Source organism: Alligator sinensis, unplaced genomic scaffold, assembly GCF_000455745.1.
Source record: "Alligator sinensis unplaced genomic scaffold, ASM45574v1 scaffold696_3, whole genome shotgun sequence".
Classification (NCBI taxonomy): domain Eukaryota; kingdom Metazoa; phylum Chordata; order Crocodylia; family Alligatoridae; genus Alligator; species Alligator sinensis.
Window position 1 is genome coordinate 461,446 of NW_005842505.1, and position 9,163 is coordinate 470,608.

The window sequence follows — 9,163 nt, forward strand, 5'->3', positions numbered from 1 at the left end:
CTATAGCTGCATAGATGCCTGGGTAGAATAGTAAGTCCCAACACTTCAGTTAGAGGGAACCCTTCCCCCTCAGCAAACAAAACAGAAAACAAACAACCTACCACCCCTCCCCCCACAACTAGAGGGTGCTTGATGCCAGCAGAAGGGCAGCCCTCCTATTTTTTAGTTCAATAGTTTCGTGCCTAGGGCACTTGCCCAGATCATGGGAAACCTGTGTTCAGGCACTCCTTTCCTAGCATGTACAGACTAGGCAGTATACTCAGCATTGACTAAAGAACATTCAAGCCCTTGAAGTTAGTGCACTGTATTTTGCGTTCAATATTCCCTAGATGAAATGGATAAACAGCAGTGGGATGGTTTAAGCTCAGCTGAGGACAGGACCAGACATAGGTTCTCCCTCTTTTTCAGGACAAAATCCATCTCAACAAGCTACCCTCCCCTTGGCTTGCTTTTCTCTTTTTGATTTGATATTTTTTACCTCCTCTTTGCTGCCCAGTGGGTCAGACCTCTCTTTCCTCGTTCATTTTATTTTCCCTGTTATATGTACAGGGTGACCCTATTCCACCAGAGAATGAGAGAGAATTCCAAACAGAATATAAATAATATAAACTGCAGTTATCCTGCTACCAAAATACGACTTAGGGCATATAAAGGCAAAATATGATTTGGCTCCAAACAAAGATGAACAGAGCCATCTGGAAAAAAAGGTCACAGGTAAAAATAAATAAGTTTCTATCCTCTAATTCCAAGATGAACACAAATGTATACGTGAAAGTGACAAACTCAGCCTCATTCTGGAAGTTGGGGAAACAGAAGAAAACGACACCCTCAACTGCTATATTCTTGAGAAAGTTACAGGTGTGGAATGAACATTGCAGTCAATTTTCATGTTTTCCCTGAAGGGAATGTAGGAAAAAAAACAGGTTCTACAATTTAAATGTTTTACAATTTAGAAGTTTTGAAGTCAATTAAATGGAGAGTTTACAAGCATTACACATGTGGCTATTAAAAGAAGAAATCTCTCTCAAAGTAATTACATAAATTCAATTTCTGAAACAGTAACAAAGTGAGGCATTGAAAAGGCACTGAAAAGCCACACTTTTTTTTTTCAAAAAAGGCAACAGAACATTGAAAGTTTTCTTCAGAATGAAAGATCCATCATTCCATCAAACAGAGCAGCCTCTAAGAATATCAAGTTACATTGTAAGAAACCCTTATGGGAAGAGACCCATGGTAGAGACAGGATAGCATACAGTTTCATTCTAAAAGAACAGGGAACCAAATGTCCAGGAAGGGGAATGAAAACAAAACAAAAAGAAAGAAAAAAGCTCCCTTTCTAGGGTTTTTTTTTTCAATTGGCTGCACTTACATTCACAATTCCCCAAGCACAAAAGGACAAACTTCACTGCTTTTTCAAACTTACATTTTTAGCAGTCATCTGCATCGATTAAAAATTTCACACCTCTAGGCAAGTGTTTTAAGACTTCTTTAAACTGAATTTTTTTAGCATGTCAATACATCTAAAAAGTAAAGCCTTAATGTAGGGCAAAGGATGATACAGTCCAAGGTGTTCTGAACCCCATTGTGGGAGTTGGGCAGTTAGTTCCCGTAGGCTATAAGCAGACCTCAGCTTTGTGGTAGGATCAGCTGTGTTGGGATGTTGTCTTGGCACAGGTGATCTGATGGATGGGCAGACAGGACTGGACCCTGAGAGTGGCAGGAACTCAATCCTGGGGGACACTGGCCCCACGCAACATGTGAGGGACAAACAGCTCTGGGTACCTGGTCCTGACCTGGGGTGTGCGACGTGCGTCTGCAAGCAAAGTGCAAGGAAGCCTGTCCGGGGAGGGCCAGGCACCTAGGGCCACTCTTCCACAGTGCTGGGCCTCTGAAGTCGTGCGAGCACCTGCCCAGGATGGGTGGAGGGTGTAGGCAGCCCTGGACTGCCTGTGTCGTAAAATGGATATCTGCTGAGAAAATGCAGCACAAACTATAGGAATCATCCCACTCAGTATTGGTCATTTGTGGAGCAATAAGTAACAAGAACGTCTATTTGCTTGGGTTTTCTACCACCATAATTTTTTTTATGGCAGCACAAGGGTGACATCTATTTGCAGCCTTAGTCCTGCTTTTAACTTAAACACAGTATACTTGTAACCACCTAAGGAGCAAGGCCTCCCATTGAGCAAAAAACCCTCATTGTGTTCATGAAATCATTCAGCAAAACAACTTTGTCTTGGAGGAAAATACAAAAGAACACAGCTGGTCATCAGAAATCATTGCCCCTAAAGCTAAACTAGTAATAGATGTCCACCAGTTTATATGCTGTCATTTCCAGTTTATATACTACCAATTTTGGCTAGACTACCAAACCAGACCTATTAAAATTCTTTTCCTACCAGCTCAGTTTTTCTTTCTCAGTCACCATGGACACTATCCCCCACCTCCTCAGCACAACAGCTTGTAACCTGGAGTCGCATCCAAATTGGCCTTCTCTCTAGATCCTTGTTTCCAAGTACTGGCTACATCTCAACACTTCTCTGCATAATATCTCTGAGGTCCTTGCCATTCACAACTAGATCATCTCAACCATTGCTACAGGTTCTTTCCTTTCCTGCCCTGAATAATCCCATTTTGTCCTCCACATTCATTCAGAAAACTGCTGCAAAGATCACTTACTGGGCCACTTTGACTGTCACCTGTCCTAGTTATTTTCATCTTCAGACCCCTACTCTTCTCACTGCGTCAACTGCTCGTGTCAGCTTTTCAAGGCCCTTCATGGTTTCTCTCCACCCTGCTTGCATCCTGTATGCTCCACAGATGTTGGACTCCAGCTCCACTCTGCCAGTGGTGCTAGTTTTATTTCTGATTTGCTGAATTCCAACAAGCACCTCTACCACTCATTCATACATGTGAGGAGTTTCATAGAAATGTCAGCTCAGCCTTTTCATAATCCTCCTTCAGTTTTTGCTTAGACAGCTCCTCTCTGCTTCAATGATTTCATTAACACCTCTATTATGCTTCAGTAGCTGGCCTGCTGCAACTGCTGCTTTTCAGGCTGGCTAGTTTTGCCTCCCTGTCATTGCCTCTGTGTCCATGGGTTCCCTACACCTCCTCTATACACCTGTTGCATCAATAATATTATACATGGATTGCAAGATCCTCAGGGCAGTCCCTGCCTTTCTGCAGAATTCCTGTACAGTGCCTAGCAGGATACTACTACTTCAATAATTCAATACAGATAACAACATGATCAACTTCAATAGGTCTTGAAAAGCTGTCACAAGATTGACTGCTTAATTAAGCCTTTTGAGAGCATGCCTTTGTCACCTACCACTCATGTTAGCATCCTGCCTCCTACACCAGACTCCCCTTCAACCTGCTCATTTAATTATGAGATTCCTAGGATGCTAGAATGTGGGATGGCAGTGTATACAAGGCTTTAATAACTGATCAAGCAAAACAAAAAGCGCATTGTAACACACTGAGTAACCAGTAACAAGGTATATGACCATCCCTTCATGCACTCCAAGGTGTAAGTTGTACAGGAGGCCAAACTGCCTTTACCGTTGTTACCATGCAGCAAAGTAATGCTTCGTACAACTGCTTCACCCAGGCTACTAAACCCTGTTTTTCAGCATAGCTAATTAGCACTTGTGGGCCCAACAGCAGCATTCCTAGGTCTCACTAAGGGAACAAGTAATTTAGCTGTCTTCTGGAGATGACTACTTGCCAAAGGAAGAAGCTGGCTACCAGACCATTCTCTAGTGTGTTCCTGCCACTGAAGAGAGGCAAACAGGCTGTGTATTTATTTTATTTATTAGATTTCTCTCTCACGCTAACATAAAAGTTCAGGGTGGCTTACAATAAACAGACAGTTCAAAGAATTACTTAATTCACATTTATCAATTCTCAATTTAGGAGCAATAACTTGATTTTACCTAGAAGAGTTTACTTGTTTATGCATTGCCAGATTTAGGCTTAAGCTACAGTTTAGGGCCTCACGATATGAGGGGCTTCTAAATAAGAAAAAAAACCTGACTCAATATCAAGTTTTGTAATAATCAGCTGGTAGATAAAGGAGATATGGGAAAATGATTCTCTAAATCTGCACATTTTTGTTCTAATATGACAAAAATATACATACACTGGATTATTTTTATCATATGGGGCCTCTTAAACTGGACATAGTTTAGGGCCTCAGCATGTCATAATCCAGACACTGTGTTTATGGCTGGTTCTAAACTTACTTTCAGTTTCTTTCAGCTAATCCTTCTCTTCTTGGAGGAATTACAGTCAGTACATGGCAATTGGGTAGTGCAGTATTTACACCTTGAGACAGGGATTGGTAAAATCTAATGTTTAGTTAAGCTAAAAGGGTCCCCTATGACTACTGTTAATGTAATACAACATAGGTGTCAAATTCTATAGTGCTGGGCAAGCAGTGATGTTCTCTGAAGCACAAAAATATCCTACAAACCAAATCTTGGTGAGTAAATGCAGGTGAAAATGATGACTGTTTAGTATCAGCCTGCAAGCAGAGACTGTAGTTATCTACGGACTTGAATTATTTAAGAATGTACAAAAGGCTCAGTAAACACTCGGGTCCAACAGCATAAAGCTCTAATAAATATAACTAGACAAATGCAATATAAAAAAACCTGAAGCATGAAGAGCGATATTTGTCATTATCTTCTGTACAGCGAATCTAAAAAGCAATATTAAAAGTTTGCAGGGGTGTAGGTTGTTAAAAGGCTGGCATTTGAGTTTGTTGCCCAATCTAGGTCTAGAATGAATCAAGACTGTTCCTCCAGAGAAAGGTAGTTAGCTGCATTAGTTTGAAGTCAGGCAGAAGTCAGAGTAGATTTGCAACCTATAGATCAGCTAAATCAGAGATGTATAGCATAAGCTTTTGTGAGCCCAAGCTCCTCCAGAGATCATTAGCAGCAGTTCTCCAGATGATCCATGGTTTGTATGTCTTCTCTGGAGTTGCATAATTGGACCCTCTTTCATTTTCTATTTGTATAGTTGAATGATAGCATAAGCCAGGGCTGCCCAACTTCTAAACAGCTGGGGGATGGTCACACCATGGACCACATAGGTGGGCTGTACTTGGCTGAGCCACATGCCCCCTGGGTTGCATGCCACATCAATGCTATCTTCCCCCTGACACGTAACCCCCGTAATCCTACCCACTGCACCATGCATCCATGCCCCCCTCCGACTACTGTACCACATGACTGCATAGGCCAAATTTCCCCACCCCCACTACATTGCACTCCCTACCTACTGCAACACTATGTGCCTGCACAGCCCTAAGCTCACCCTCAGCTTCCTGGGCCGCACCACTCCGCGCTGCTCTGCCCTGCCCTGCCCCATGGTGGGGACACGCAGCAAAAGCTGGAGCAGGGAGGGGGAGCTTGGAGGCTCTAGCTGCTGTTGCAGCTGCAGCGATGGTGGAAAATGGCAGCCAGGCAGAAGTCCACGAGCTAAAACTTAATGCCTTGCTGTGGGCCACCAGTTGAGCAGCCGTGGGATATGCCATTTTTTGTATTATGTACATGGGTCCATGTAGACCAGTACAAAACCTTCAGTGCCACACTACATTACTCAAGAGTGACAAAGCCCAAGGAAGAGGCAATAAATGTCTAAGGCCGCTGACAGATGTGGACCCCCCCCTGAAAATGGCACGTTACTGGAAGAGGAACCACACCAGTTTGACCTGGCTCCTCAGAATCTGTATAGATCATGTGCATCAACAGGGCTTTTTGGCACTTTCAGTGAATAGCTGATTCAATCAGCCATTGGATAAAAGCACCAAGAAACCCTGCTGAAGTGCATGATCTATACAGATGCTGGGCAAACTGGGTCAAGGAGAAGCGGTTCCTCTTCTGGGCATGTGCTATGCTTGGTGCGGGGATGCGCTGAGCTGAAAGTAAAGTGCTGGGTTCCCCCCGCCCCCCGCCGTCTGTCAGCGGCCTATATTTTTAAAGCTCAATGTGCCAATTGCTCAGTTTCTCCGAACTGGATCATTTTCAGGCTTCTCAAGTTGAGTTTTTCAGAAGTCATGTTTGGAAAACTGGTTAAAGTCTTCCAAGCATCCCTCACCATCTTTTAATTTGGGCTTGAGATTTGTTATGTTCTCCTTTCCTGGTCACCAATAAGAGAGACACCCCCAGGCAAGGAGAACAGAGATTTTCCAGTCTGAAAGACTATTTTACAGGGCTTGTTCTCAGAAGTTTTCTATACTCCCCTCCCATCTAACCAAGGTCTTTGAACTTTCCCATTCCATCCTGTTCATTTACATGGGCCAAGTGGGGTAGTCACCACATTCTAACACTTATTTGTGACCTGTCACCAGCTTGACAAGCCATATAACAAGAAATAAAACTGAACCTACATGACAAAACACAACATCCAGCCTTTTCTCACAAGGGCACATACCTGCTTTAGTCTAGAATGAGCTCTTAGAGATTTAAAAGACATACAAAAGAACAAGTGAGAAAAAGTCTATATTTTAGCATTTAGTCTTTTCCTACCTTTTCTGCTTCTGAAGGGCAATTATTTACTACTGAAACAATGCAGTCATTCACAAAAGCAGTATTAAAAACTCCCACAATGGTTTAAAAGTTAGACTGTGATTTCTTGAATGCAGGAATGAATACAATGGTTATGATTAAAATGGGCATAAAATTTAGTGTATCCTATATGCAGAATACATGAGAAATAATACTGTGAATTGTGGGTGCCTGGTAGAGCCAAGTATGACAACTTGGCAACCAAGTATTGACAACATTATAATAGCATTTTTTATGACAGTTTTACCTAGTCCACAGTTCAAGCTCCTGGTGCATTTCTAACCATTTCGAAACTGGAGAATCTGATTTTTCAACTTTTAATTATATGGAGTAGAAGGATTTTACATGAAAAAAAGATGTGCACATATGGCTGCCATGCCAAGCCCTTTGAGAAGCTATTATCATTTTAAAATGGCCATTTTCTGCGTAGATACAATTTCATGAATTTAAGTGCAAGGGAATTTAAAAGTTACAATTCCTAAACAGCAACTCATTTGGAAGGGGGAGAGCATGTACACACTCCTGCAAGCTGTACCAGGCTCTTTCAAATACTCACTGCTTCCTACAATTTCCTTAATAAAATGAAGTGTAAAACTACCCAGTTATTCAGTGTTTTATAGAAGAAGCAATAGATTAAGTTAATTTGGCAACATTTTGGAAAATAATTACACTTCTATTCTCAAAAGGAAAGCCCTTTGGCTTTAAAGACTAAACTGAAGCTTCAGGTCTTTGGTGCATTTTCATAAATGACTGGTACTGAAGCATAATTTGCTCTGAGGCAGGCTGGACTGCCTGAGCATTAACACAGACCACTGAGACCACTGCCCTGGGAATCCTTCAGCCTCTCAAAAGTCTCTGTTCAGTCCCATGGCAGGCAACTCTTAACTATTTGGATGCACTCAATCCTTAACTATTTGAAAAAACAAATTTAATAAAAAACCCCACAAGAATTCATTGGTGGATGCAAATTGCAGGAGAAGTGTATATGCAAAACAGACGCTGGGTTTTCCATCCCAGCAAATCTCTGCTGCCAGATAAGACTCTGTGGCTATGAAGGAAGTGACTGTTTCAGTGAGGAATATGCATCATATATTAGGTGGTCAAATCTATCACCTGTTGCTCCCACCTGCCTGGAATAAATTTACGTATGGACGCATGAGAGTTTCCATTCCCCTTTGTGGGAATAGTCGAGAGCAATAAGGGCTTTAGTTAAAAACAAATTTTGAAATCCAATTTGTTTACCTATTTACAATGTCTCAGGAAGATTGACTACAGTCATCAGGTGTAACATGCAGGGGATCGCAAGCGTTTCTACTCTTGTTAAATGTTTCAGAGTTGATACTACATTTTTCTATACTGTAAGACTGCAAAAAAAAATCACTGAGAAATAAGACAGTGATACTTTGAAGCCGTTATCAATGTTTATAATTGGAGAAAATTAAATTTTCTTGAACTACAACACAAAGCCATATGCGAAAGCTTCAGCATGTAGTCACAGTCCTTACGTCTCTTACCAGACATTAAAAAGAGAACAGTATCATTTTTATCTGAATTTCATTGCTGGGCCTCAGGTCATATTGTTTCCATGTGCAAACACCATGTGGTATATCCTGCACTTTGCTGACAACGAGCAATCTAATACTAGGCTTCTGAACCCTAAACAAACAATATCGTAATCCAGTCAGCCACAAAATAACTGCTGTACTCTGTCAAAACATACTCTAAAAGATAAACACCCAAAAAGAAACCTGTGACAAGCTCAGATGGCTGGTTTAACCTCACTTCTAATACATTTCTTCCACACCCCATCACCCACTAGATTGTGACGTCTTAACTTTGTATCAAAAGTAAATATATATATATTTTTTTAATCTATGCTCCCCCCCCCCCCATTACAAATTTAGATTAATGTAGTCTTTCCAACAATTGCAGTTGAAGAGTTTCTGGATCCAAAATTGTTTACCTAAATTTAAGAACAAATATTACTGCAATTTCCTGTATTTAAAGCAATGCATTATAAAACAATATTTGTAATGGCAAGTTCATAGATTCATAGATATTAGGGTCGGAAGGGACCTCAGTAGATCATCGAGTGATAATATATACCTTATAAATCATTCTGTAGAATTCTACCTGGCAAAAAACTAGATTCTAAAAGTAAGAACCATCCTCTTATAACTTTCAGTAAGAAGGGATGGCAGAGTATTCAACTGGAATCATAGGGCATGTCCAGACGAGCACGCACATGCCTCTTGCCCTGCCTCAAACCCCTTTGAGGCAGGGCAACAGGCATGTGTGGGAACAATAAAATGTTCCCCACACTGCAAACTTGCAGCACAGGGAGAAAATTAGACCCCTAGAAATCCAGGGGTCTAAAAATAAAATAGAAATTTAAAGAAGTGGAGCAGGTCCGGGACCATACCCTGAGGCAACTGGAGGCTGGGTCCTCCATGGAGACGCTCTGGCTGCCAGAGCATCTCTATGGTTGGTCCCTCGCCCTGGTATTGAAACACGCAGCCGGGCAGGCTGAGTGTTCAGCACCAGAGCTCCAGTGCCAGTGAGTGAGAGGTCGGGGGGGGAGGGGG

The 9,163-nt window shown here is 41.8% G+C and overlaps 1 protein-coding gene across 5 annotated transcripts in view; it reads right to left on the reverse strand.

Moving 5' to 3' along the window:
- RASSF8 (Ras association domain family member 8) overlaps positions 1 to 9,163 on the reverse strand; it is a 199,032-nt gene that overhangs the window by 33,542 nt on the left and 156,327 nt on the right. The window contains exon 1 of one of the 5 annotated variants that reach the window (XM_025213096.1): positions 2,680 to 2,702. The exons of the other annotated variants lie outside the window; for them this stretch is intronic. The gene's annotated coding sequence lies outside the window, so the exon portion shown is untranslated. Of the gene's footprint in view, positions 1 to 2,679; positions 2,703 to 9,163 lie in introns of those variants that run through there. 5 annotated transcript variants of the gene reach the window in all.